Source organism: Panthera tigris, chromosome C2 (genome assembly GCF_018350195.1).
Source record: "Panthera tigris isolate Pti1 chromosome C2, P.tigris_Pti1_mat1.1, whole genome shotgun sequence".
In the NCBI taxonomy this organism is placed as follows: Eukaryota; Metazoa; Chordata; class Mammalia; order Carnivora; family Felidae; genus Panthera; species Panthera tigris.
In genome coordinates, this window is record NC_056668.1 from 60985102 (window position 1) to 61012394 (window position 27293).

General features: G+C 37.1%; 1 long non-coding RNA gene across 1 annotated transcript in view; it reads right to left on the reverse strand.

The window, feature by feature from the left end:
• Positions 1-9969: 9969 nt before the first annotated feature.
• LOC122230488 overlaps positions 9970-27293 on the reverse strand; it is a 115593-nt gene continuing 98269 nt past the window's right edge. Inside the window, exons 4-5 of the long non-coding RNA XR_006207467.1 lie at positions 13954-14005; positions 9970-10292 (exon numbers count right to left, since the gene is read on the reverse strand). This is a non-coding gene — a long non-coding RNA (uncharacterized LOC122230488). The remainder of the gene's footprint in view (positions 10293-13953; positions 14006-27293) is intronic.

Here is a 27293-nt window from a genome sequence, read left to right on the forward strand (position 1 = left end):
TGAACTACAAGATCATGACCTGAGCTAAAGTCTGATGCTTAACCAACTGAGCCACCCAGGTGCCCCACACAACTATCTTTCTAAAGATGGCTATTGTCAGAGTCAAAAGTGTTTGTCCTAAGGAAGATTTTTCAAGTGATTTTGTAGGCATTTGGTTCCTTGTCCACTATAAGAAAAAAAATCATAGTTTAATCCCTTTTTGCACATTCCATTTCATAAAGAATGAAGAATTCCAAATAAATTATCACTTAAATAAAAACGCAAAACACAAATCATTCCTTGAAGGGATTTGCATGATTTTCTAAATATGGCAAAAATTTCAGTGTGCCTGAGTATCATCTGGAAGAGAATGATCTTTAATTAGGAAGTTCCATCTCAGCATAGTAACAAACTGTCACAGGTTTATACTGCATTACTCTATAAACATTTAAAACATGATAGCAAGTTGAAAGGACTTCTGTCTTGGCCATGCCAGAGTAACGTGTTCCAACTTGCCCTCTTACTATAATCCAGCAGATAACTGGAAATTAGTGCAGGACTGTGGTTCCTACAGAAGGGAAACAAATGAGGCGAGCCCTATGATAACCCTGGCTTGGACTCTTGAGGTACTTTCCATAGATCATATCGTAGGAAGAGAAAATCAAAGTAAAGCCAGACGTGCTTACTGAATCAAGGAGACAGAGATCAGAGGTTGGAGAGAAGACAATACCCAGAATTTGTGGAGCAGAGAACTGCATAGAGGGAAACTATGCATAAAAGGAGCTTCAGAAATGTACACTGGGTCATTTATGTATGTTGCTAATTATGAAGCTGTGCATAATTTAAGCACAACTCCACGTGGCCAGGCAAGTATTATTGGGAGATCTAAGCTGAACAATTCCAGGAGATATCACAGAACTGGGCCACATTCAAATTCTAATCAGCTGGAGCCTAGACTCTTTGCTGAATACCTGAGGTATTCATATGAATTGCACCTAAGGAGTTTGCATCTTAGCATCAAGGGTAAAAGAGCCCTAGAATAAAGGGTATTTTATTTTATTTTTTAACGTCTTATTTATTTTTGAGACAGAGAGAGACAGAGCATGAACGGGGGAGGGGCAGAGAGAGAGGGAGACACAGAATCGGAAGCAGGCTCCAGGCTCTGAGCCATCAGCCCAGAGCCGGACGCGGGGCTCGAACTCACGGACGGTGAGGTCATGACCTGAGCTGAAGTCGGACGCCTGACTGACTGAGCCACCCAGGCGCCGAATAAAGGGTATTTTAAACCTCCTCATCATTGAAAAGATCAAAAACAGCTCTAAAAAGGATCCACAAGTAAGTTCAATGCTTGAAAGGACAAAATTCAATACTCTTAAAGAAAGGTGATTAAATCCAGGCACTAAACAATGTAAAACGCAGTGTCTAGCATCCAACAAAAATTTGGAAGATATGATAATAAACAGAAAAACTGACCCACTGCCAGGAGAAAAATTAATAGAAACAGAATAGATACATAAAGATAGAATTTGCAGACAAAAACTTTAAAATAGTTATAAACATGCTCATTGATTAAATAAAAACAATAAAAAAGAGACAATGTAATAAATACATAGGTGTATATATCCAGAAAGTTTTCCCTTCTGTGTAAGCTATAGAAAACTGCAAGAAAATGTCACTTCCACCCTATAGGAGGTTGAATAATATCTCCCTAAAGATGTCCAAGACTCAGTATTGATAAAATGCCAGCTGTCCCCAAATTTATCTATAGATTTAATGGGATCTCAATAAAAATTTCCGCAGACATTTAAAAGAAATTCACACCCTAATTATAATTTCTGCATGGAAATGCAAAGTTTTGGGAACAGCCAAAACATCCAAAAACAGCTTTTTGGAAAGCCCAAGTTTTTACGTAACAATGTAGTATTTCTTAATTTTAATACTTGCTTACCATCAAGCTATATTAATCAACATTGTGTGGTGTTGTGTGGGGATGAATATATAGATCAGAAGACTAGAAATAGACCCATATACATCTATTCACTAGACTTTCCACGAAGATACCTAGGCAATTCAATGAGGGAAAGTATACTCCTGTAAACAAATGGTACTAGGAAAACCAGATGCTTATTTGGAAATAGAACTGACTTTCACCTCACAAAAAAGTTTTTAAGTCTAAATTTATCATAGACCTAAGCATAACCAAATCTATAACACTAATGAAAACAAAATCTTCACAACTTGTTACTATACAAAAACTTCTTAGCATACAACCACATGAACTAGGAAAAAAAAAAACCAAAAAACTGATAATTGGACACCAGTAAAATTAAAGCTTCATTCTCTTTATAATAAAATGGAAAGACAAGCCACAGACTGGGAGGAAATAGCTACAATAAATATGCTATATGTACATGGTATATATTTAAAATGAGTAGCAGGTAGTTTTCACAAAAGAGGATATTTGGGTGGCCAATAAATATGTGAAACTGTTTAATATTACTTACCATCATTGATATGCAAATTAACACTACCACCTACACACCAGAATGGCTAAAATTTTAAAAGAGTGACAGTACCAAGGGTTGTGGAAAAAACAGCAATTGGAGCTCTCATACATGTTGGTGAGAAGGTAAAAATGCTACAACCACTTTGTATAAAGAGTTTATTCATTTCTTATAAAGTTATGGATAATACTTATGATGCAGTCTATCAATTCTATTCCCAGATAATTACCCAAGAGAACTAAAATGTAGTCATCACAAAGATTCATGCACAAATATTCATTGAAGCTTTATTTGTAATAGCACAAAGTTAGAAACAACCCAACCATCTATCAGCATGTCAATGGACAAATTTTGGTCTATATTTGTGACATTTATATGACAAATACAGGAATACTGTACAGTAATGGGCAGAGATACATATGCAGTGACATGGGTGTATCTCAAAAACATTCTGTGTGAAAGAAGCCAGACACAAAAAAGTAAATATTATCCCAGTGTTGGGATAATGGAGAACAGGTAAATGTAATTTATAGTGAGATAAAGCAGACCAGTGGTTACCTGGTACCATGAGTATGGTGATTAATGCAAAGGGACACGAGGGAGTTTTTAGGATGAGAGAAATGTTCTATTTCTTGATTGTGATGTGGTTACACAGATGTATACATTTAGCAACATTCATTAAACTGTACATTTAAAATAGATGCATTTTATTATATGTGAATTATATTTTAATGAAGTTGACTTCAAAAAAGGCAGTAGGTCTAGAGAAGGGATGCTAAATTAATAAAAAGGATTTGGAGAAATGATAAATCTTAGACTCTAGCTTGGAAAGATCAAGTCTGAGGGAAAATAAGACTAAAGCTTTAAAATTTTGAAGTAGGCTGAACATAACTTTTCAAAAAAATTCAGTATTTTAAGAGGAAGTGTCCTTTATAAGCCAAATGTTTGTGGTCTCCCAAAATTCCTATGTGGAAGCCCCAACCTCCAGTGTGGCTGTATTATGAGATGGGGACTCTAAGGAAGTAATTATAGTTTTTAAGGAGGTCATAAGGGTGTGTCCCTGATCTGATAGGTTTAGTGTCCTTATTAGAGGGACACACTAGAGCTCACGTACACCATGGAAAGCCAAGTGAAGACAAAGTGCGAAGGTGGCTGTCTGTAATCCAGGAAGGAGGCTGTCACTAGAAATTAAATTTACCAGCACCTTCATTATGAATGTGTAGTCTCCAGAGTATGAGAAAATGAACTTCTATTATTTAAGCCATTAAATCAAAGTATTTTGTTAGACAATTAAGACATATTTTTTCTTTGTATTTTTTTTTAAGTAGGCTCCATGCCCAACATGGAGCTTGAACTCATGACCCTGGGATCAAGAGTCAAACACTTTACTGACTGAGCCAGCTAGGCGCCCCCAGACTAACACTATTTTTTAAACTTAAAATGGCAAGTTTAAGAATATAAAGGTTTGTAACACTTTACAGAAGAGGTAGTGATCTTATAAAGCTCAATAGTCCAAGAAGAGAGAGTTGAGCCTGAAAAAAAGTAGGTTCAATAGTAGATCATGGAAAATAATGGTAGGCAGGACATCAGTGTATTTCAAGGTTTACTGTTGTTTTTATAATGTTGGGTCAAGAATGGAAATCTCCATCCACAAAGAACTTGGTTCTAAGGTACTATTCTTTTCTCTGTCTTGCAGAGAGAAAGTCTTCCAGTGTATATCCCTTGGCTTATCTTTTATTTCTTAATTACCCTTTCAATATTCTATATATGTTAATATCACTTGTCAGTGGGTACATGGCTTCCATTATAACACATATCAAGGTGCATGAGGAAACATAAGAGCATATTATCACATCTTATTATCTTATTATCACTGTTTTCATAGCACCTGTCACAGAGCCTGACAAGTCATAGGGACTATATACCTTGTACCTGAATATAATTCCCAGGTGGTATTCTCCAACCCTAATGTGCTCAGCACATTTTCCATCCCTTTCGTTTCACATAGCGCTGCAGCTTAACAATGGAGAGATGGCAAGAGCTCCAGAGAAGGAGTCAGTAACCTTGGGTTCTGGTTTTGTGGATGACTTTTTGACCTTGTAAAATTTATGCAACCTCCTTGGCTTTAGCTTTTCACATATAGAATGGGGCTAAAACACAACTTCATTACTTTACAACTACATTACTGATATCAGAGGATATTATGAGAATGAAATAAGACAAGGTATGTGAAAGTGACTTCTAAACTTGTCAGTTCAATTTAAGTGTCAATTATCACTGTGTTTACCTTGCTATTATCAGATACTGTAGATTGAGCCTAATATCCAGTATTTACAATGTTTCCTGTCATGGCTTGGTTGTACTCCCACTGCCCATGATGACTTTTGGAAAAGAGGGGGAATTGAAATCTTTTTTATATCTATTTTTTTAAATAGTGTATCAATGAATTAGTGGATTCCTGTTTTTAAGACACACCAAGAAAAAATTAGTGTTGTGATTATTCTTTATCTTGATTGCTTCTGGAAAACTAATTGATACTTTATTTTCAGACTACCTAGCTACAAAGAATTGTATTTATATCTTAGAAGACTTTAATGTGAGTCAGTTGTATTAATGGACATATTAAAATTAATATAAGTAAAATGTATTAATATAAATTATCTCATCATTTACCTGAATTTCAAAAACAAAATTATATAAAAATATAAAAATGTGACACAAATACAATGAGTACACTTTATGTGCTGTCATACTAAAAACTCAGGCTTTATGGTGTACATCCTTTTCCTGAAAGATGCAACAAGCATAATGCAGCACTAAAAAAGTATATTACATATCTGTTTACCAGGAAATACCCATTTATTTGAAGGTAAAGTTACAAGGAAATCACATAGGAACAGGATTTGTTGGCACAGCATCTGCAGACACCAAATGAAACCAACCTTTTGAAAATATGTCATTTGCCATTTTTTTGTATTGTAGCTTTCAACGTTCTTGCAGTTCATACACAGTTATTTCTGCTCTGTAGCATGTGCATTATACTCTGTGAGGTTTATGACATTTTTGTAACATGAAGTAGTCTCTGACAAATTTATTTCCAGTCTCTCCACTGAAGTCCGTGCTGCCTGTTGTTCTTGTATACGTAAGGCATCATGGCATCAAGTGGTCATTTGTAGTACACTGTCCACAAAGACCAAACACCATGGAATTTCATTGAATTATGGGCAGGTCATGATTTTCAAATGTTTAGCTTAAAAAAAAAATCTTTTTGAACAATCCCATTGTTTGTGTGACCATAGAGTAAAGATTTTCTGACATCCTTAGAAAACACTTATTTAAAAACATTTTTTTTAAAGTTTATTCCTTTTTTGAAAGAGAGTATGAGTGGGGTTAGGACAGAGAGAAAGAGAGAGACACAGAATCCAAAGCAGGCTCCAGGCTCTGAGCTGTCAGCACAGAGCCTGATGTGGGGCTTGAACCCATGAACCATGAGATCGTGACCTGAGCTGAAGTTGGACGCTTACCCAACTGAGCCACCCAAGTGCCCCAAACATTTTCTAGTTAAATAAACTGAATGAATAAATAGAATCAAAGCTAGTCATGAAACACTGTTTCAAGTCCCTCTGTCAAATGTTCTGTCAGAATTTCTGTTTATCACACAATAGGTTTGTATGGACTTACTTTCTGTTACTTAGGATTCTCCTGCATGGTCAGATAAGGAAGGTTCAGTGTTACAGTGATCCTGCAGAAATCACAAATTGAATCCTAGTCCTTTAATAATTGAGAATTAAGTGTATATGCCATTCTTTTGAAGATCAAATATAATAGCTCTAAATTTCAAATTGGCTTTTTCCCCTCTGTTCTTTTGCAGTAGTTTGTTAGGGCTTAAAAATATGTACAGTGGGGGTGCACAATGAAGTCCATAACATCTTTGTTATTAAAATTCAGTCATGTGTCATTAATTTAAAATTATACATCTGAGGTGCTTAGGTGGCTCAGTTGGTTGAGTGGCCAACTTCTGCTCAGGTCAACATGGGGCTCAAACTCAGGAACTGTGATATCATGACCTAAGCTGAAATCGGACGCTTAACTGACTGAGCCACCCAGGTGCCCCAGAAAACACTTAGATGTTCAGAAATAGATAAAATTTACAGCATGGGCACAAGTGAAAAAGTAATCAAGTCTGCTGATGGGGGCAGGGGGAACTAAAGAGAAAGTGACCCTAGAACTGGGTATGAAGGAATGTGTATGAATTTCCAGGAAAGATGACAATGTCTACTCTTAAGAGAAAATAGAGGAGTATATTGAAATGATGAGAGAGAAAGTTAGGTAAGCAAAGGCTAGAGGGCCAAATCAAGACCTTGGACTTAAATCTTAAATGCTAAAGAATTTTTTTAATTAACAGTATTGTTGAGATGTAATTCACATACCATAAAATCTACCTTTTCGTATACAAATCAGCACCATTTAGTGTTTTCTCAGAGTTGTACAATGATCACTATAATCTAATTTCTGAATACTTCCATTACCCCAAAAGATACTCTATACCCATTAGTAGTCATGTATCATTCATTTTTCTCCCTAGCCCCTACCAGCCACTAATCTACCTCTGTCTCTATAGATATTCCTATCCTGTAAATCTTATGTAAATGGAACCACATAATATGTGGTTTTTTTGAGACTGGCTTCTTTTACTGAGCATAATGTTTACAAGGTTCATCCTTGTTGTAGCATGTAGCAGTGCACCCTTACTTTTTATGGTTGAATAATATTCCATTCTATAAATATACTACATTTGGCTTATCCATTTATCAGTTGATGGCCATTTGGATTTCCCCTTTTTCCCTGCTTTGAATATTTGGGTACAGATATTGTGAATGTTGTCACTTCTCTGAGATATATACGTAAGAGTAGAATTGCTGGGTCATATAGTAACTTTCTGTTTAATTTTTTTTGAGGAACTGCTACAATGATTTCCAAAGCATCTGCACCATTTTACATCCTAACAGCAATATTTGAGGGTTTCAATTTCTTCCCTTGGCAACGCTTGTTTTGTTTTTTTAATTTTAGCCATCCTAGTGAGTGTTAAGCACTATCATTGTGGTTTTGATTTGCATTTTCCTAATGACTACAGATCTTGAGCTTCATGTACTTATTGGCCATTTCTCTGTGTTTATTTACATCCTTTCCCCATTTGTTATCAGTCTGCTTTGGCTACTTTAACAAGATATCACAAACTTGACAATTTAAATAGCAGAAATTTATCTTCTCACATTTCTGGAGGCTGAAAGCCCAAAAAGATATTAGAGGTTTGGTTTTTCTTGAGGCCTCTCCCCTTAGCTTGTAGGTAACCATCTTATCACTGTGTCTACAAATGACCTTTATTCTGTGCACACACCTCAAAACTCTTCTTATAAGGATACCAGACATAATGAATTAAGCTCCCACCCTTAATACTCACTTAACTTTAATTACTTCTATAAAGCCCCCCTCTCCAAACACAGATTGAGAGTTAGATCTTCAACGTATAAATTCTGGGGTGGGGGATGGACACAGTTCAGTCCATTATACCATTTTAAAATTGAGACATAAGTCTTTTAGTTGTTGAGTTGTAGGAGTTCCTTATGTATTCTGAATTTAAATCTCTTATCAGACATTGGGATTTATGAATATTTTCTCCCCTTTAATGGGTTATTTTTTTTTACTTTCTTGATGGTATCCTTTGTAACAAAAAGACTTACAATTTCAGTGAAGTCTAATTAATCTATTTCTGTCTTCTGTCATTTGTACTTTATTTTTTAATTTTTTTAAATTTTTATTTATTTTGAGACACAGAGACATTATGTGAGTGGGAGAAAGGCAGAGAGAGAGAGGGAGACACAGAATGCAAAGCAGGTTCCAGGTTCTAAGCTGTCAGCACAGAGCCCAATGCGGGGCTCAAACCCATGAACCAGGAGATCGTGACCTGAGCCAAAGTTGGACACTTACCTGACTGAGCCACCCAGGCACCCATGTCATTTGTACTTTAGATGCCGTATCTAAAAAATTATTGCCTAATCCAGGGTCATAAAGATTTGCTTCTATGTTTTCTTCCAGGAATTTTATAGTTTTAGATTTTATATTATTTTCTATATATTTGAGTTAATTTTTATATATGGAATAAGGTAGGGTTCCAACACTGTTCTTTTGCATGTAGATATTCAGTTTTCCCAGTACCAGTTGTTGAAAAATCTTCTTTCCCTATTGAATTATCTTGGCACCCTTGTTGAAGATAAGTTGACTATAATGTAAGGATTTATTTTTGGAATCTGAGTTCTAATTCATTATATATCTCAACTTACACCAATATCACTTTGTCCTGATTATAATAGCTTTATAGAAAGTTTTGAAATTGGAACATTTAAGTCCTGTACCTTTTTTCCTTGCATTTCCATATAAACATTATGACCATGTTATCAATTTCTGCATCAAAGACAGCTGAATTTTTGTATTTTGTTGAATTTGTAGATCAGCTTGTGATGTATTGCTTTCATAACAATATCACATCTTCCAACCCATAAACTTGGGATACCTGTACATTTATTTAATTCTTTTTAAATTTCTTTCAACAGTGTTCTATAGCTTCCAGTATTCAAATATTGCACTTCTTATGTCAAATTTTTTCCTAGGTATTTTATTCTTTTTGGTACTATCATTAAAAATGGCTTCCTTAATTTTACTTTGAGATTGCTGATTGCTAGTATCTAGAAACACAATTGACTTTTATATATTGATATTTTACTAGTTAAAAGATCATTTTAACATTGCTGAAATAATTTATTAGTTCTCATAGTTTTTTTGGTGGATTTTCTGTATGTTAGATCATGTCACCTACATATGGAGAGAGTTTTACTACTTTTCCCATCTAAAAGTATGTAACTTTGGTTCCTCATATTAGGCTGAAAACATTCAGTCTTTCACCATTAAGTATAATATTAATTGCGGATTTTTAATAGAAGTCTTTTATCAGATTGAGGAAGTTCCCTTGTATTCCTACTATGTGTTTTTAATCATAAAAGGTTGTTGGATTTGTCAAATGGTTTTGTTGTGTGTCTACTGAGGTGATCATGTAGTTTTTGTTCTTTGTTCTATTAATGTGTGGTATATTGATTTATTTTCATATGTTGTAGCAACCTTGCATTTCTGCCATGATATACCTTGTTCATGGTATACAATCCTATTTATGTTATTGGATTCTGTTTGCTAGTGTTTTAAGGACTTCTGCATCTATATTTATTTGGAATATTGATTTGTATTTTTCTTTCCTAGTGACACCTCTGGTTTTAGTGTTATGGCAATACTTGCCTCATAGAAGATGTTGAAGGATTTTAAGCAAGACATGGTGCTAAAGCTTAACCTGGTCCTGAATAAAAAATTTTTTTCAGAGAGGTCACTACAGAGCATGGTGTGAATGGATTAGAAGATGCGAGGATGGGAAGGATGAGACTTGGAGTCTGGGAGACCAGAGAGGAGATAATGGAATGATGCAAATTGGACACATTGTGGTGCTGAATAGAAGTTATGGTCATAAGGATTGAGAGAAAGTGCTAAATACAAAACACATTGAGGAGCTATGTGAGAAATCACATTTCTGTATTCTCTAACAAGTCTTTTCTTGGTGTTCAGAGGATAGGTATTCAGGCCTTGGGGTTCTTTTCGTTCTGCTGACACTGCTGCTCTCTTTTTCTTCATGTCACTGGGAAAACTATTCTCTGCCTTTATAACAGCTGAGATCAGATGAATTTTAGGAAAAGAACTTTGCTAAAGGACCTAGGGAAAAAATAAAAGGGAAACAAGATCAAGTATTCAAACATACAAAATGTGCCTCAAAACACCATCATACAAACATTGTAGAGATTTCTGACCATCTAGTAGCTAATTTTTAGCAAGTAAGCAAGCCCAGTTCTAATCTGCACCCTGTATGATGACCTAGCCTAAAGAATCCTCTTTTTCTTCCTGCTCATAACCCCTCTACAGGAGCCCATGTTGAAATAGAACAGATTATCTATAAAAATGAATGAGTGTTACAGGTGCTTGAGTCATCCTTGGTAAAACAATCACACTTTCTGTAAGAGTCCATCATCAGAGAAATAAATTGTTTAGGGGGAGAGATTCACATTTTTTGCCTCCCTCAAATGATGAGGTCACTGAGGAAGTTTTTTCTTTCCTCTGTGGTAGAGTTCACCCTAGAAATTCAGCATCTTGGTAGAGATATCAGCTCTCCTTTGTGTCTCCCAAAGGGCATAGAAGGGCATTTACTCATCCATTCACTAAACTAACTTTTTCTGACAGCTCACTATGCATCTATCAGTAACTTGCCAGGCCTTGGGTTCACAGTAATAAAAAGGCTCATCCGTTATCCCCAAAAGGCAGGAGTTGAGGCAAGCAGGGCAAACACCTCAAGATCCATTGTGGAACAGTGGGTGAGAACACTGATGAAAATTAGCAGAGCACAAAGAGGCAACATCTCAGTTGAAGATGTTGTAAGGGAAGGGTATCTGGGAAGGCTTTTTGGAAGTACTAGTAATTTGTGCTTGAACAATAAGTACTGGTTACCCAGAGGAAGAAAGTGGGGGATATTGGGGAAATAATGGGGGACAATGGGAGAAAATTGGGGATATGTCTGTCAAGGAGAAGCATCAAAATTAAGAAATGAAAAACTACCTGGATTTTTGCATGTATTTGCTTTCAGGATACATTAAAATTCTTCCAGAAGTTCCCAAAATAGTAAACCAACTAGTCCTCTGATAGACTACTGGAATGAGGCTCACAGATTGCTTGGCGAATAAATTGGCACAAGTTGATTTCTCTCTCTAAACCTTCATTATTTTAACCTTTAAAAGAAAGGAGCTGGACTGTACGAGCTTTACTGTCTTTACATTGTATACTCTTCCTGAGAGAAATATATATATATATATAGTATATATATATATATATATATATATATATATATATATATATATACTATATTTATATACATACTATATATAATATTATATTTATATATACTATATATATATAATATTATATTTATATATATTGTATATATAAATATATATAATATATATTTTTCCCCCTATGGAAAGGTAGCTAAGATATCCAGAAAGGAAGTTGCAGAGTGTAACTGGAATTCTGGGATGGCTGGAGAGTCTTTTGGTGTAGGGGAACTGAGTGGACTGGAATAGTAGGTAGATTGGAAAGCAGCACTGTGGCTTCAGCACCACTTCATTGGGAGTGGGTCAGAGGAGGGAGAAAAAGTGAAGATGTGTGTAGTGCACTGGGGTTGCAGGAGATTCAGAAATGAATTTGAAAATCTCAGTTATGAAAGATGCTTATTCTGGAATTTCGAAACTGTGGTTCTTAGTTAGCAGCGGTGTGCTGTGCGTATCTACTCAAGGCACTCATGTCCTTATGTCCCGGACATTTTTCTCTTATTCATTCATTTGTTCATTTGTTTTTTTCATTTGTTTATTCATAAGGAATTCTTCATCTTGTCTCTCCTTATAGTTTTTTCAGAAAGAAAATGCAGAAAGCTCTAACTGCAGAGATGTCATTATTGAGGAGATCCCTTTATGAAAGTGTACTAAATACCAGAAACACAAACCACTGTCCTTTGGACTGAATGCTGCACGTTTGGTCCATAAAACGTATAAAGATCATGAACCATAATTCAAAACCAAGAATTCAAATCTGAATGGTTACCTTATCAAATCAGATTTGACAGCATAAGATCACTAATCTTAATGGCAACAATTAGGTGGACTTGAGTACTATATACCCCCTTCGTAGAGGTGTATGTACTTGGGTCTCAAATGCTTTGTGTTTCAGTTTTTCTGTGTTTATTTTTTATTTTATTTTATTAAAAATTTTTTTTAATGTTTTATTTATTTTTGAGAGAGATAGCGTGTGAGCCAGGGAGGGGCAGAGAGAGAGGGAGACACAGAATCTGAAGCAGGCTCCAGGCTCTGACCTGTCAGCACAGAGTCCGATGCAGGGCTCAAACTCACCAATTGTGAGATCATGACCTGAGCTGAAGTTGGATGCCTAACCAACTGAGCCACCCAGAACCCCGTTTTTCTGCCTTTAAATTGGCAGATGATAAGGAGACCTAACTCATAGGATGGTCCTAAGGGTTAAATAAATTAATACATTAATACCCTTCATCCCGTGCCTAGTACAAAGTAAGTGCTATGTCAGTGTTTGCTATGATTATTATTATTATTCCTCCCCAATTAAGCTTAATCTTTACTGCTTGCTATTGTCTTACATCCATCTGGAGTTACTCATTTTTGTTTCCTGCATGGCTCCTAGAAACATTTGTGTTTTGATCCCTGCTGTAGGCTCTTAACATTTGTGGATTTGACATTTGTGATTTTACCCACTCTGTGATTTTAAAGCCACCCAAATATCCATGACTCATTCAGATTGTGATTTTATTGAAGCAAAAATTAGAATCACTCATCTTGAAAGCCTGGTCAGCAGAAGCAAACCACTCAGCCAGTGAGTGGGCCCAGCTCAGCCTCCACGTCTCATGTGGTGCTGTTGTTCTGTTCTATACAGTAACTGTCTCAGGGTCTGCCTAGAAGGGAACATCTATTATAGTATTCATTTCATTTGGCTATCAACGCATGCCCTCTATGCACCTCAGGATCTGTGGGCTTTTTGCTGTGACACAGTGTTATCCTTGCTTCCATAGTAAACACTCTTAACAAAATATTCTGTAGCTCAAAGGATTGGAACACTTGAAAAATACAATTCTGAATACAACTGTGAATAATTTCTGTAAGAAGGAAAAGAGAGGTTCTACAGATTTTGTGCAGCCTCAGCGTTTTCAATGGACATACACCCAGCATAGCAAGAAGAGCATAAAAAATGAATACAAAAAAGAAGATCTGGCACCTGGAAAAATAGTTGAAGAAAGCAAAAGTCCAGTGGGAGCTCACTTTTGGGGGAAGAAAAAAACAACCAAAACTGAGGAGATAGGGGTGGGGTTGAAGGAAGAAAAGTAAGTACAGGCAAGGCCTGCTGCTGCAGGATAAATGTGATAATAAGAGATAGTAAGGAGAAGGCAGAACTTTTTGGCTCAGGTCCTGTGTAACCCGAGGTGTCTAAAAATGGAATAGGTAGCCTGACCAAGTTCTAATTTTTAGACATTGAAAAGTGTTTAAGCAATGGCTGGGAAATCAAAGGTCCACCTGGCCCTTGTTCCTAACTACCTCTTTGCTCAGGGGGGTTAGAGGCATGAGTTCTATACCCCAAGGCCCTGGTATCCTTAGGATGGACGCCATTCTCTTGGATCTGTTGTTTCCTATCTTGTTTCTGCTGCTTTCCCCAGCTCCTTTGGATTGAAGTTTTATTTGCTTGGTTCTTAGACTTAATGTCACCATGGGATGTGATATTTCAGAAGTCTCTTAGGCATATTTTTACCCACCTGGAGTCCAGCCCAGTCTCCTGCCCCTTTCCTGCATCTTGGAACTGCTCGTCTGGAAGGAGAATTTGGAAATATGTTATCATAAATCTAGTTACCAGATGAAGGAATTCACTTTTTTATTCATTTGTATGGCCTATTTTTCTTTTTTATTTGATGATACTGTAAGTAAGTAGGGTATTCAGCTAAATTACCTTTGCAGATAGGTTCATGTCATTGGAAGACTATGATTTTCCAGTGTTTGGAGAAAACAGACATATTTTCCTAATAAGTTCTATGGAGAGGAGAAGATGACTATAGAAATTGCAGACAGAAGGAAAATTATTTTTCTGTTGTCCCTGTCTCCTACTGGAGTTAAGTTTTCTTCCTGTTAGTAAGAAGCTATGCTGCTCTATCTCCACTCCCCTGTGGCAGGTCTTCAAAGGCCAAAAGGACTCTTGCATCTGGCAACAGCATTATGCTGTAGGTGCATTGAAGAGTCCTGATGGTGCTGCTGTTACATTCTTCTTTGGCTTTACAGGCTGAACTGGAGTGCATAGTGGAAATTGGCTCTTAGCTAAATACAGCTGAAGATACTGCTTGACCAGTTCTTGGCTATCCTAATAGCGGTTGCTTGATCACAGGAGTATAATTAATGTGCCTCTCCACCCAGATGACAGAGTTACCTTTAAAGAATTGGCTAAATATTTCCGTAAATATTGCAAGTTCCAATTCCTCCATCAAAAAGTCATGAAATTCATTAAAATTATTGGAGTGGTCATAATAGGTTACTTGTTATATGTGTGCTTTCAAGATCAGAGAAATATTTCTGAAATCTCACAATGGGGAGTAAGGGAGGCAGAATAGATGGAGGGGGAGAAAAAGCAGAGAAAAGTTCATGTCCTGAAAAAAGTGGAAAATATTTCTAGGGCATGGTGCTCCATTGAACATGCTGAACAGACAGTCTTATGAAACTCAGAGGCCAACAGTGGAGTTGTGCCCCACCAAATTGACATTGTGGAAAATCTCTATCTCTCTGTTTTTGAACCTCTGCTGCCATGTACTTCTTGGACTCTACTTCTCTTTCTCTTTCTTCTTCTGTATCCTATAACTTAACATCTGTACATCTGTGCTTCAGTTCATCTCTCTTCTACTATTTCCATATTAGGCCTTCTGCCTCTGTCTTTTCTGTGTGTGTATGGCCACCCCCACCTGTCCTCAGGCATTGACAGGATGGTGTTGACATCCTTTCCCACACACCTCTGCCCACACACTTCCTGCATTTCATGGCTTCCACTGTGCCTTTGTTGGTGTCCTCCTTTGCCAGCACTGACTCAGTGGGGCTTCCTCTGCAATTCAGTGTTGGTGTCTGTTTGTATCAGTGTCATCCTAGTCTGATATGCAAAAAAGCACCACTTAGAGTTGTCCCTACAGAGCAGAAAGCATGGAAAATGGTCTAAGGAAAGAGAAACAATGCCATCTGACTAAATGCAGTAATCAGACTCTTCACCCTCACTGTTCTTAATAAGTACTTGACACATGCAGTCTTCTTAATGAACTCTGGGTTTTCCCCCACATTAAATGTTTCAGTTCAGGAATTTTTAATTTGGGGTTTTTTGGGGGGGAGGGGTTGGTATTATTTGTAAAAATATCCAAATTTTTGATATTTAATTTTAATTGTTTATTCATTTGCTTTTTATTTATTTTTTAAATGCTTGTTTATTCATTTTTGAGAGAAACAGAGAGAGTAAGCATGCACACTCAGGAAGAGCAGAGACAGAGGGAAACCAGGAATCCCAAGCAGGCTCCACACTGTCAGCACAGAGCCCAACGCAAGGGCTCAAACTCACAAACTATGAGATCATGACCTGACATGAAACCAAGAGTCAAATACATAACCAACTGAGTCACCCAGGTGCCCCTATTCATTTACTTTTTTAAAAAAGACTTTGGAAAGCTGTTTTAGGTTCAAAGAAAAATTGAGAGGAAGATCCAGATATTTCTCAAGTATTCCTCACCCCCCACAAATGCATAGCTTCCTCTATGATCAGTATCCCCCACCAAATGTCTAACTTCTTAAACTTCTTTTGTATGATTTTTCCTATTTGTTTTGGCAGTTATCTTCTAACCTAAAACCTTCTCTGGGATGGGAGGGGTTAGTCCCCTTTGTCTGTTCCACCATAGCAATTTGTTCATATTTCCATTTGTGTCACTTCTCATTTTGTATTATAGGTTTACATGCACCACTTTTTCCTGAAGACAAATTTTTATTTTGGTCAGCTTTGAAAAGATTGTACAGTAACTAAAGAACTGACCCCTCTAAATGTATAGCACAATATAGTCATGCCTATCATCAGAAAGCATCTAATTTGACAGAAATAGAAAATGCCTAGGTCACACAATGCAGAGTTGGGTGAGAGTTGCATAATCTGAGGCAGAGGTTCAGAAATAGAGGGATTACATAAGCAAGAATTTCAGTACCCAAACACTTACAGTAAGTCCGTATAATGCTGCTTGTTAAGGAGCATAACTTTCCCTACCTGGAGCTGTGGTTGTTTCTGAGCACCTTCATGTTTCTTGGTGCCATTCCCACAGGAAGCAGATAAAATCTCGAGAGACTCTTTTCCAGATACTCTGATCTGACTTTTCCTTTCCTCATGCTGACTGCAACAACACTGCTCTGGACACCCCACCCCCAAGAAACAGGAAGGGTTCCCAGGGAACTTTGTTCACTGTGATGTATACAACCTTTTGTCTCTGTTGCTCATTCCATTTTGATGTTTGAGAAAGTTTGGGCATAGAACTGGTCATTATCCATGAGTTTTATTTCTTCAGTTCCTCAAACCTAATCCTTATCTTTTTAGACCTGGATTTAAGACAGAATTTAATGAATAGATTTGTCTATTCATTATAATTTGATGTTTTAATTCCCATTATATTCACAGCTCCTGCCCACACCAAGTAAAGAAGATTATATAGGGAGTGTACACCAGTGGGTAGAAATTCTTCCTCATCAAAGTTTTTAGTTTTTACTCTGAGACTAAAGTTGACAATGATATTATGTGTTGCCTATCAACCAATAAAGACTTAACTGATCTGTATTCAAGGTTATACTGGTGAGCAAAATATGATTCCTTCCTTTAAGGAATTATCTGTAACCATGTTAGGAAAAGAGAACAGTAGATGGGGGGAGGAGATTAAGGTAATCTATGTGATCTGTATAATGTATACAAATACTGTAAAAGATAATGTGTGAGAAGAGTCAGTGCAGGCTAGACCAGTGTAGAACATTTCCTGGGAAAAGTTGTTGTAAATGATGAACAGAAGCAAACATTAACCTGTGTACTGGTCTTATACTTCCATTGGTTTTCTAATTGTAGGTCGTGAGGACAAATAGCATGAAACAGAAAGAATGACAGCGCAACATAATTCATATGCTTGAGGGAACTATATAACTAGATGGTCAAGATGAAGAGCACAGGCTTAGAGGAAGAGATTGGCCAGCAGCACATGGGCTGCTGTCCAATGTTCTGAACCATAGTTGGTTTTTGTTTTGTTTTGTTTGTTTTTTCTCCTAACCCTGGCTGATTGGTCTAACTGTCAGGAATGCTGAACCAAGTGTGGACGAGGTATTGATGGGAGAGATGGAAGAAGGGGAAAGAGAGGGAGCATAAAATAAGAGATTTTTTTCAGTGGTATTGCCATTGAGAACTATGACAGTTTTCAAACAATTTCAGATATAGGAAAAGAAACCACAAGTATACTCAGACAAAATAATGGATAACGGTATTCGTTTTCTATTGCTGTACAACAAATTCCCACAAAGTTAGTGGCTTATAAGCAACACACAGTTATTATCTCACAGTTTTTGTGGGTCAGAATTCTGGGCCTTGGTTAGCTAGGTCTTTTCTCAGGGTCTCATGAGGCAGAAATCAAGGTGTTGACTGGGTTATATTCTTTTCTGGAGCTTGGAGTCTTCATGCTTATGTATCTTTTGGAAGAATATAAACTTGTGCTTTTTTTTGCGGTTTGTAGGACTGAGACCCCTGCATTCCTGCAGGCTCTTACCCAAAGGCCACTCTCAGATTCTAGAAGCCACTCACACTTCCCTGTCAAATAGCCTCCTCCACAGGTCCTTCAAATCTCTATAACTTTGAAAAGGACCTAGTGTCCTTTAAAAGCTTATCTTATTGGGTCAGGCACATTCAAGTAATTTTTTGATTAAAGTCCACTGATAAGTAACTTAATCATAGGGATGATATCCCATCATATTCACAGGTTCTACCTTCACTCAAGGGGAGAGAATTATACAGGGAGTGCATACAAGGGTGGAGGAATCTTCAGTGGTCATTTTAGAATTCTGCCAACTACAATAAGCAAAGGAAGAATGAACTTGCACAACAATTTCTATATGAGGATTCTTTAATTTTTTTTTAACATTTATTTATTTTTGAGAGAGAGAGAGAGAGAGTGCAAGCAGGAGAGAGGCAGACACAGAATCTGAAGCAGGCTCCAGGCTCCGAGCTGTCAGCACAGAGCCCGACGTGGGGCTCGAACCCACAAGCCGTGAGATCATGACCTGAGCCAAAGTCGGACGCTTAACCAACTGAGCTACCCAGGCGCCCCTATATTAGGATTCTTTAGATTGTAAGTAACTATGTTAAATTTAAATGATTTAAAGTAAAGAGGAATTCATTGGCCATATATTAGACTATTTTGCAGATTTCAAGCAAAAATTGAATAAGTAGCTATTGGGAGGAGTGGGTTCTAGGGAAGCTCTAGAGACCTTAGTTAATGGACCACTTCTTCAAAGCACCAATACCTGCCCAAGGTAATTCTGCCTCTTCAGCTGAAAAGTATGAATGCTTGCTAGGTAATTTAGGGATAGATGTTTGCTAGATTAATCAAATACAACTGGAGATCGGATCTCAGAGTATAGATATAGTTTATAGAAACTACTTCTGTATATTGGATATGGTTATCAAAGAAATAGTAATCAATGTCAACTGTGAAGCTACCCCAAAGGGAGTGTTTGCCAGAAGTGAGGCAAAATGATGCAGTGTTGACATATTGACAATTAATGTGTAGATAGCACAAAAAATGTCAGCCAGGTAGAAGTGGTGTGATCAAAGTATTGTTGGTTAAGTTATATTAAAATACTCAAAATTTTTCAGTGTTATAAATTTTTCTGTTTTGATTAAACTGTTGCATTTTGGGGAGGACCTAGGTTGCTCAGTCAGTTAAGCATCTGACTCTTGATATTCACTCAGGTCATGAACTCACAGTTTGTGAGTTCAAACCCCTTGTCGGGCTCTGTACTGGCAGCGTGGAGCCTGCTTGGGATTCTCTGTCTGCCTCTCTCTCTGCCCCTCCCCTGCTAGCTCATGCTCTCTCTCTGTCTCTGTCTCTGTCTCTCTCTCTCACAAAAGTAAATAAATAAAACTTTAGGGAAAAAAACCTGTTGCCTTCTTAAATGATGCAATTTAAAGAATATTTAGCCACAGTCTATATAGTTTTATTCATTTTCAATAGTTTAAACATGTTTCTAATAATTAGAAAGCATTTCCACCTTGGAAATTTGAAAGTGAGTGAGAAATACTTCTTTTTCCTCAGGATACTTTCACACTATGTCACACTTGTGAGATAGGCTGAAAGGGTTAGACTGGTGGAAGTAATATGAGAGAAGTTTTGGCATTGTGTGCTAATTACAGTTGTCTTTGGAAACACCTCCTCTGCCACCATACTTCAGCTTTTGATATGAGTGGGTTTGATGTTGCAGTTTTTGATGTTCAGAAGCACTACTGGAAAATGACATACATTGTACTTTTGCTGAGATAGGAGTTGGAGATGCGTACTGGGAGATTGAGGTGGAATTGTGAGGTGCTTTGTTAGTGAGTGAGCAGAGCTGACTATATAGATCCTGAAAGTCTTATTTATTTTGTTTCTACTGCTATTATACATTTTTTTTAAGATGGGGGAATTATTTGCAATGGTGGTACTCATCTTAGTTTCATTAAAGTTATAGGGTGTGTTTGTTTTTTAATATAATGATTTTATGTGCAGTTTAATGTTTATATAATATTGAACAGATAAGAAAGCATTTTTCTATATAGGATCTCTCTTGATTCTCACCATAACCCTTTGAGGCAGCCAGGTAGACCCTATTCAGAGGGAAGAACTCAGAAGGGGTTCAAACAGAATATACCAAATTCTGGAGCAGAATCCCTGGTCTTTTGACTTCTATCCCAATACCTTTTTCCTCAATAAAAAGATGCCTTTGTTTCTGTCTGAAGTTGTGACTGCCAGCAAAAATAAAACCCCAGCATTAGCATACCTGTGAGCTCTCGATAAATATTCACTGTGATGTTTTGACCATTTTTTCTCAATTGGGAGTCCACAGATCTTAGTTAAATGTAGAATCATCCTAGTAATGTTCTTCCTCCATGGGCTTTATTTCTAGAAGCTCTTTGAAGCACAAACAAAATAGACTCATCCATTATAATTATTTTTTAATTTCTTTCCAATATGGGCATCAGGGAGAAAAGACACTGAGCAGTAGAAAAGAAGTGATACAAAGCTAGTGACAGGTTGAGCCTTGGGGAATCCCTGGGAGTCCAACAATGCAAGACACCAGTCTTAATTAACAGAGAAGTGAATTGTACACAGCTATACACAGTTTAGTTGTGTCTTCTATTCCTTTGTTAAAATAAAAAATACTAGACATGAGTGTATGTGTGTGGGGGAGTAATAGTGTTGACAAGTTGGTCTGGAAGGGGCAATGATAGATGATGTTTCATATATATATATATATATATATATATATATATATATATATTAACCTCAACTGCCTTCTGGGCTCATAGTTAGTCTTTTGATTCACAGCTGTGTTCTGCTAGTTGGTTGATGTGCCAGGTGTCTTTTTTATAATTGAAAAACAATGAAATATCAATGCAGCATCTCCTGTTTGTACTATTTAAAGATGCAGTGATGACTATTTAAATATAATGTTGCTCAAGGGCTCTGAGTGGTCCTGAAAGTCTGTTGTGTTCAGGATGTGTATAAATCCTGAAGGTGATATTGCACAGAGAAAAGATTTTTGCCTGGGCAATAAACATATGCTTTAGTGTCCTTTGCATCATCAGATCCTTTGTATTACTGTCCTTCCCCTCATATCCTCTCTTTACCACATTTGGTGTATATTTCGAAAAAAGGACTCTCCTTTTGAGGTGATTTTTGTGATTTAGAGAAACTGTATCTTTGATCCTTTTTTTAATCTCTCTTTTTAATATTCTTTTAATTTTTGAGTCTTCTTTTTTCTACCAAAATAGCCATTTCCCCCAGATCTATTGAAGAGAAAGATTATCTTGCAAACTAAATCACAATAAAGGGGTAGTAATTTCAGATAAATTTGCATTTAAAAGGGAAGGTTTAAACAACCAAGTTTTCTTGATCACTAGGTTATCCTTTCACAGATGATGAAATGGTTGCAGGAGAGGTCAGGAACTCACACAATTGATAGAGGATGCAGATGAGATTTGTCTTCCTCCAAAATCTGATCTAATTTCATTGCCTAGAAACGCTTGCCATAAAGGGAAGAATTTCTTATAGAGGGAATTATGGAATTTTAATACATAGGGTTGTGAAATCTTGTGAAGAACTCTCAAACCTCTTTGTGTTTACTTATCCTGCTCAAGGAAAACTCTACTGCCCAGAAAAAAAAAATCCTTGGTTAAAAAAGCAAATCTTGCTTCCCTCTCTTCATTAGGGAGGGCTCATTGAGGGGGAAAAAGACGTAGCCTTGAATAGCATCTGTTCTGTGCTGTCCTAGGGTCCTCAGTTTTCTCCTTGCACACATGTCCTCTGGTCCTAAATTTACTGCAGCCTGGAGAGAGTGGCCGTACCTAACATGGGGGAGTATAAAATAATCTACCACTTACCTTTCTTAGGGAAGCAGAATCACTCTTTACCTGCCCATGAATAGGATTAGGGCTCACTAGGGAGGAATGGTGGGGGATGAAGCTATGTGCACAGTGCTTCAGAGTGTGGCATCTCCTATCAGCCAGACCCAGGTTTGAGCCCTGACTTTGCCATTTATTAGCTATGGGACTTCAGGCAAATTAATTACTGTTTTCACTTATAAGATGAGATAATATCAGAGCCTACCTCATAGGCTTGTTGGGTGGATTAAATGAGATAATGAATATAGTGTGCCTAACACAGCAGAAGTGTTTAATAAATGTTAGCAAATCTAACAATGCTGATTTAAATAACTTCTGTGTTAGTTCCATGTAATTGTTGCTTTCAGCCATATCACTAATGGTGTGGCCTGCTTCTAAATGGCATGCTCTTATGGGAGAGAAAGAAATGAAAAAGGGATGTGTGTGGATAGGAGAGGGGTATATCTGGCTAGAAAGCACATAGATGCTAATATAACTGGTGGCCTCAGAAAAGCCTGGATATCCTTCTCTTGAACAAAAACCTATTAAAGAAATTCTGCTCAGCTGTGCTCTGGGAAGGTGAACACGCTATTTCCTGCAGCCCTGGCTGCTCACTTCATGTTGTAGGGTTAGCTCAGCCCCACTTTGCCTGTCTCTGCAGGGCTGTCATTGTGTGATTCATAACTCAATATTAACCGCAGACGAGGGAGGAATGGATAGGGGAATTTTCTTTCATGTGACACAAAGTAACCGGGATCAGGGCTTTTCTATAGAAGCATTAATTACCCTTGTCAGTCTAACCAAGAACAAATTTTACTTCAACCAAGGATCATGGTATTTCAATGATATCCAGTGAATGTATGATGAAGGTTTTGCCATTTATCCATGAGTATAATAATATAATAAATGCAGAGTCTCTTGTGATTTATGTTTTCCCCCTTTCTGTTTAAACCAGTATGGTATCTATTAATAATAAATACACAATTCTGGAATGTGAGACAGGAGGAAGGTTATTATTGACAAGACTAGATTATCAGTGTGTAAGTTTTTTTGAGATTTCTCAGATCATTGCTTCTCTTACTCTTTTTTCTTCTCATTTCCCTTCATTGATTGTGGGAACTAATTGAAGATAAGAACTGGAAAGAGCTTGAGAGATTATCTAACCAATCCTAAGAACAAATTGTGAAAGACTAAACTTTGGTGGGTGCCTTTATTAGTTCTTGTCTTTGATAAGGATATTTTACAACTTTGCCAAGATAAAAGTTAACTTCTAAAAAGACTGATAGAATGCAAATAATTCCTGACCATAGAAATGTATCTGATAAAGTGCAATTGATTACTACTCTATGGCTATAGATAAGTTGTACTAGTTTTGCATTTATAAATTCATTTATATATAAATTGCATTTATAAATTCAGCATCTGACTCTGGTTATGTGGCACTTTGAGGTCCCTTTTGAATTAGTTGTAATATCTTACTGGTTCCCTCATTAAAATCTGGGACACATGTTTATTTTGTAACTGTATGAGTAACATGATTTTACCTTTTAAAAAATAATGCTTTAATACTATAGATGACAAAACAAACAAAACATGAATTATACAAATATTTTTTCATAGCTGGCCTCAAATCCATGTCTTCTGACCCCAACTCTAGGAACTATAATTTATTCTCTGGATTCTTCCCCAGTCTACTTGCCTCCATTCTACACTTACTCAAATTTTCTTGGTCCTTCAATATCTGACCATGTCTCCATTGTACAATTACTTGATGGCTTCCATATCCACTTGCAACATAGCATGTTTCCCCCAATCACATGTGTAGCAATCACTTGGTTTAAGGTGGTGAGGGTGACTATGGTGTATGCTCTGAGGAGTTCTTGAGATCCTGCTGCCTCATCCTCCCACACTCCTTCCCCAGACTACTCAAAATACATTTCTTCATCTGACTCTCACTGACACTTTGGTGAGTACCAATGAGCATCATTTACTTGGCCAGAAGGTACTTACCCTAAATAAAATATAAATACTGTTGGAAAGAGGAAGTATAGTACTGTATACAGATCAGTTCATTGAATTATTTCCTATTTAAACTCTAGATGAAGAAAGGTTGATACAAGAGAAGACTGGCTCAACGGATGTAGGCATTTGATGTTTGGAGAGAGGCTTGTTTTGTTACACTCATGATCTTTTGATATCTATTCTATAGTTGTGGTATTGGAGAGAACTGGATTCTACTCTCATGTCTCTTGATCCCTTAATCTTGGTGCCTCTATGTGTATTTCTTCTTTCACACAGCTATACTTAATGGTGAGAGGTTTCCTAAGACTGAAGGTTATGGTTGTTGGACTCTCTCAGATTTGTATCTGGGAATTTCAATTCAATTTGCAAAGTCATAGTTGCTTTTTTAAATTTTTTTGTTTTTGTTTTTTTACCAGTTCTCAGGGATTATAATATTTAGACCTTTCTCTCTTCTAACCCATTCAGCATTAACACTTTCTTATATTCATCTGTTTAACTTTGGTAACTAACCCTCTCCTATAACCTTTCTTAATGGATCTAGCAATGGTATATTATTACTTCCCTAGATTCCAGGTTTATGTCTCATTGAAACAGGTATCTGTCAGGTTATTTAAAATCAGTTATAATCAACCCTAGTCATACATAGACAAATATTGGTGAAGCTTCACATATGGTATTCTACCACACATTTTGGAGGGCCTTAAATTTGTACACACTCTGGCTTTCTGAATATGCTTATACTCTAGTGAATACTTACCTTTCTGTTTTCCAGAGGAATCCTTAAATTTTTTAACTAACTTTCTTCCTTCCCTTTTCTTTATGTTCTTTTTTCTTCTCTCCCTCCTTCCTTCCTTCCCTCATTGACTAACTATTTACTAAGTTCCTAATGTGCAGCATTTTGCTGGAGACCATGGAATATGCTGTAATACCTAAATTAAACATTTTTCAGTCCAAGATTTAGAGATTACATATACTTAATGTGTACAAAAAGCCCAATTTTGCCTGTAGATGGTTTTTGTTTTGTTTTTGTTTGTTTGTTTGTTTGTTTGTTTGTTTTGTAGGGAAATGTGGAGAACATGGTTTGATATGCCTATCATTTAGACAATTTAAACTTTTAATTATTTACTTTTTAAAATATTTATTCTTTTTGAGAGGGAAAGAGAGAGAGAAAGAGGGAGGGAGAGAGAGAGTGCATGAGCGCGAGGGGCAGAGAGAGAGGCAGACAGAAAATCCAAGCAGGCTCTGTGCTGCAGGGCTCAAACTCATGAACTGTGAGATCATGACCTGAGAAGAAATCAAGAGCCAGATGCTTAACCAGTTGAGCCATCCAGGTGCCCCTATCATTTAGAAAATTTAGATAGAAAGGCTATCTTCAGGTTGGATCATGACAAAATGTAACCTTTGAACATGGTTAATGGTCACTAGTTTTGGTATGTTTTTTTAAAAATACTAATGGCTATGATAATGATAATTATATACATTTGGAGGAAGAACCTCTGATATTGATATTTACATATTATGCTCTCCAGAGCAGAACTCAAATTGAGCTATATCAGCTACACTGAACTCTTCCTTTGTAATTGTGGAGAAATTCACAAGCACTACAAGTAAACCTTTGGTAAGTCTTTTCTGTATTTGTGTGTGTGTGTGTGTGTGTGTGTGTGTGTGTGTGAAACTACCCCTTATTAAACTGTTTCATGTGGTAAGTTATAAGAATGGGTCTTGCTGGATGTGGAGAAATTGGAACCCTAATACATTGCTGGTCAGAATGTAAAATAGTACATTTGGTAAACCAGTTTGGCAGTTCCTCAAAATGCTAAACATAGATTTACCATATGACTCAACAATTTCACTCCTAGCTCTATACCTAAAAGAAATGAAAACATATGTTCACACAAAACTTGAACACAAATGTCCATAGCAGCATTACTTATAGTAGCCAAAAAGTGGAAACAACCCAAATATCCATCAATTGATGAATGGATAAATAAAATGGAGTATGCCCATACAATGGACTATTTATTGTCTGACAATAAAAAGGAATCAATTATTGACATGTGCTACGACATGAATGAACCTTGATAATAACATTATGCTCAGTGAAAGAAGCAATATACAAGTGACGGCATATTGTAGGATTCCATTTATATGCGAAGTCCAGAATAGGTAAACCCATAGAAAGAGGAAATAGATTAGTGGTTGCTTGTGGCTATGGGTGGGAGGAAATGAAATGACTGCTAATGGATAAATTTATTTTTGGGGTAATGTTCTGGAATTAGATTGTGATGATGGTTGCACAATTCTGTGAATATACTAGAAACCACAGAATTGTGTACTTTAAATGGTAGATTTTCTGGTAGATGAATTATATCTCAAGAATTCTGTTTAAAAAAAAAAAAGCTTTCAGATTTACAGGAAAGATGGTGGACTAGGAGAACCCTAAGCTCACTTTTTCCCATGAATACAACTAGATAACATTCACATCAGTGTAAATAACCCAGAAAATGACTCAAAGACTGGCAAAACAGAGTTTCCACCACTAAATGTAGAGAGGAGGCCACAGTGAAGAGGGTAGGAAGGGAAGAGATGTGGTCTGGAGCTAAATGGACTCATGGGACTGTCCACTAGAAGGAGGGATGCTGTGGATGTGAAGAGAAGAAACAGACCCCAGGCACTTCAGGCAGAGGAAGGACAAAACCCTCATCCTCTAATATTTGGCTTTGAAAACCAGAGGGACCAAATTTTATAATTTCTTCAGTGGGGCTTAACACCTAGAACTGCAAAAATCACTGGGCTCAGCTCTGGGAGAACTGGGAGGAGAGTCTCTGCCTTTAATGGGACAGCACAACAAATAGCTCCACTGAGATACAGCATAGAAGCAGCAGTTTGAAAACTGCCTGGGGTATACAGAAGGGAGATTTGTTTACTAATCTCAAGAGCATGTACTGGAGGAACAAGGATCATTAGGATACTTCTCCAGGAACAAAAGAACTGACAGGTGCCATTTCACTCCCCACCCTTCCCACTCCCTCCAGCCTACATACACAGATACCTGCAGGAACCAGCACAGCACCAACACTCTCTGCCAAACTTTCTAACACTGTGCACTCCAACCTCTTGTCCTCCTAAAGACCTGCCCCCTCCAGTATATAAACTTGGCAAGAGCCCATCTAAAGCAGTGCCACAAATCTGGCAGTGTGCAAGCAGCCCCAACAGGGGCTAGCAGGACTCCAACGTGACTCCTACCCAGGTGAGAGGGGAAAACAACCACACATATGAGTCCAATTGGACACCAACAGTGGGCTGGTTCTGAAACCAGCAAGTTTCTCAGGGTACAGTACAGGGAAAGTACCCTGCAGTTTGATGCTACTGCATCTATGGCAAATTCCTGGTCTGATTCAACTC